This window comes from Euprymna scolopes, chromosome 16, assembly GCF_053919585.1.
Source record: "Euprymna scolopes isolate OS-2025 chromosome 16, ASM5391958v1, whole genome shotgun sequence".
In the NCBI taxonomy this organism is placed as follows: Eukaryota; Metazoa; Mollusca; class Cephalopoda; order Sepiida; family Sepiolidae; genus Euprymna; species Euprymna scolopes.
This window is the reverse complement of record NC_136497.1, coordinates 2,457,501-2,460,534: the sequence shown is the minus strand read 5'-3', so window position 1 is coordinate 2,460,534 and position 3,034 is coordinate 2,457,501. Positions and strand designations below refer to the sequence as shown.

Sequence of the window (3,034 nt, the reverse complement as noted above, 5' to 3'; positions counted from 1 at the left end):
ATGATTAAATATATTTTTTCTCGTATATTATTGGCAGTATTTATTCTGTATCGGAAGTCGACTTTTATACTTTTATATTTTGTAGTATGCGTGTTGGTATCAAGCAAAATCACGGTAACAAGAGTGGATAGGTTATTATATAGTAAACCCCTATAATATTGAGAAATTACAACCAGTCATTCAGAATACTGCAAATATATAATCAGCTCAATAGAAGAGGAGTTGGGTCTTCTAGAGCTAAAGTAAATTACACAGGAAGTAAGCAAAATTCATGTAAGATCATTTAGATATGTTCCAGGAATTAATAACAATAACAACTTAGATTTGTGTACGATCGTTTCAGAGGCGATGTCACTGTACGCAAATTTGTGATGTGTTTCTTTGATTTATGCGAACATGTGTAATTGATTTCCTATTTTCCATATTTTAATGTATGTAAATATATATATTTATATACATATACATATACATATATATATGTATATATATATATATATATATATATATATATATATATGACTACTTCATTTAATCACATAAATTAATATACGAAAGTATAATTTTATGTGTAAACTTTAAATATTTACTTTAACAGTGTTCAATAGGTAGGTATATATATATATATATATATATATATATATGTGTGTGTGTGTGTGTGTGTGTGTGTGTGTGTGTGTGTGTGTGTGTGTGTGTGTGTTAAGAATATGAATAATCATTGTGATATAATATAGTCCAGGGCTGAGTATAGAAAACACGTTGGCATTCATTGATTTCTAAATATAACCAATACGGTTATCAAATAGTCTAGTTTCTGCCCCTGTTTTTTGCCCTTTATGACGAGGGACAAAATTGGACACAAGGTTGGTTTGCAATGTCCAGCACCCTTAAATGGGGCAGTACTCTGATTTGTTTACAATAAAATAAATATAAATAAAACCACGGATGAAGAAAGCCTCCTCAGACGACAGATAATACACCTATTACTCTTTAAAAGTAGGAGATAGTGCATGGGATAATGATGTGACACTTTGATCATAGCCGTAATGTCGCCTGTTTGTTTCTTTGCCCGCAAATATAATTGAAAACAAAAACTCAATAAGCATATTTTTTTTTCCAGTAAAAAAGTATGACGTATCCATTGGACGGTATATATTATTATTATTTTTTTTTTATCATTATTATTATTATCATTATTATTATATTTTTTTTATTATCATTATTATTATTATTATTATTATTATTATTATTTGTACTCAATAGGAGTTATCTGAGAGGCCATCATAAGAGATTTCTCTGTCAACAACCGGTGGTTTTACCTGGAGTCTGAGTGACAACAACTTTCGCCAGATTTCCAGTACTCTTCACTTCTTTGAAAATAAATTTGTAAATAAATTTGCTTTATCGCAACAGCCACATGTCATTGATTCTCGCTGGCAACGACCATTGGTCCATACTTTAATTTCGGTGGCAATAAGCGACACCAAATTCTCATTCGTCTCCGCTGACATCCAGTGGAGGATATGGGGCAGTGTTTTTCTTCTTTGGTCTTTTTATCCTCCTTGATCCTTCTTGACGATTTGGTGTAATGCCAGTCGATGCCGACAATAGATTTTTATTGGCGTGGGTAGTTACTTTATCATTTTATGGTTTCAGTTCTCTTGAATCTATGTGGTGTTCCTCTATCTGTTTATTTTGTTGCAGTTTCCATGTTATTTATTTATTTATTTATTTCACAATAATATCGTACTGTCTTCGTTCGCGACGAACAATCGTAAAAATACATGTAAACTATTTAAAAGGAACGAATGCATTTCTAATAATTAAAACTTTATTGTCTTCTTTAACGTGAAATAAAATGAGAATGAAAAAGGAAACGGCTATTAGTAATGGAATACGTCCTGGACGAAAACAAAAGGTTAGAAAGTCCATGAATGTATTTGTAAAGAAAAAAAAAAGAGTTCATAAATGAGATTGTTTGTGGACCGTACACAGGTGTTGAAGTCAGTGTGTGTATAATTATATAGGTATATGTGTGTGCGTGTGTGTTATATACAGCCAAATAACGTTGACACACCGGCTCTCTCGTCAGATCACCGAAGTTAAGCAACGTTGAGCCTGGCCAGTACCAGATTTTTTTTTTGTTTTTTTAGTAAATTTTCATCTCAAACAAGGCACAATGCAACTTTGAAGTAGGGGTCTACTATCGGGAACATAATTTGCGGGGGCATTATGAAGGGAGATGAGTAGAAAGATGCTTGTCCACATTACACTTGCACTTCTGCATATCAGTACAGTTGGGAAAGCAGAATCCCGGAAGGGAGTTCCAAAGACTTGCAGTTCTGGGGAAGGAACTATTGGAATAAAAGACTCTCTTACACCTAGGGATCGCTAGTGTAAAGGGGTGGGGCTTAGTTGGTTGTCGGGTGGGTGACCATTTGGGAATTATAAGCGCTGTGTGTACTCTCCGCTTATCTCAGCATTGTTTCCAGTCGCTCTGAACCTTCACTTGCAACTGGTATTTAACAACGCCGACTCAAGAGAGGTGTGGTCGGAGATTGCGCACGCAACTCTTGCCCAAAAAAAAAAAAAAAGAAGAACCTTCCACGCGCAGGCACCCTTACAGTGAGTATCCATAGTCTGTCAAGACTAAAGGATACTGCCATGTGTGTGTTGTGTTAATTCCACGTGTAACGCAATAACATTTTACTGAATTATATTTTTAGTTCATAACTTCGAAATATAACATCAATAAAATAAAAAATAAGAAAAAAATATGTGATGAGAGTTCAGAGCTAGGGGCAAGAGTATACGTGGGGTCTCCATTCATTCCCGGAGAAAATAAGGGATTGGTAGTTAATAGTAAATTATTTCAGAATTTATATTTAATTCATACAAGTGAAACACTGCTACTACTAATACAACATTACACACTGTGGGTACTACTACTGAGGTTAGTAGGAAATATTAGTTGTAATAGTGTACATTCTTCTCTCGACTTTTCAAAGTGAAGTGATATTTATTGTATAACTGCCTT

At 33.8% G+C, this 3,034-nt stretch overlaps 1 protein-coding gene across 2 annotated transcripts in view; it reads left to right on the top strand.

Moving 5' to 3' along the window:
- Positions 1-2,982: 2,982 nt before the first annotated feature.
- LOC145295825 (thrombospondin-1-like) overlaps positions 2,983-3,034 on the top strand; it is a 520,485-nt gene continuing 520,433 nt past the window's right edge. For both annotated transcript variants that reach the window (XM_080141527.1, XM_080141523.1), the window contains exon 1: positions 2,983-3,034. This exon is cut by the window's right edge and continues 1,391 nt beyond it. The gene's annotated coding sequence lies outside the window, so the exon portion shown is untranslated.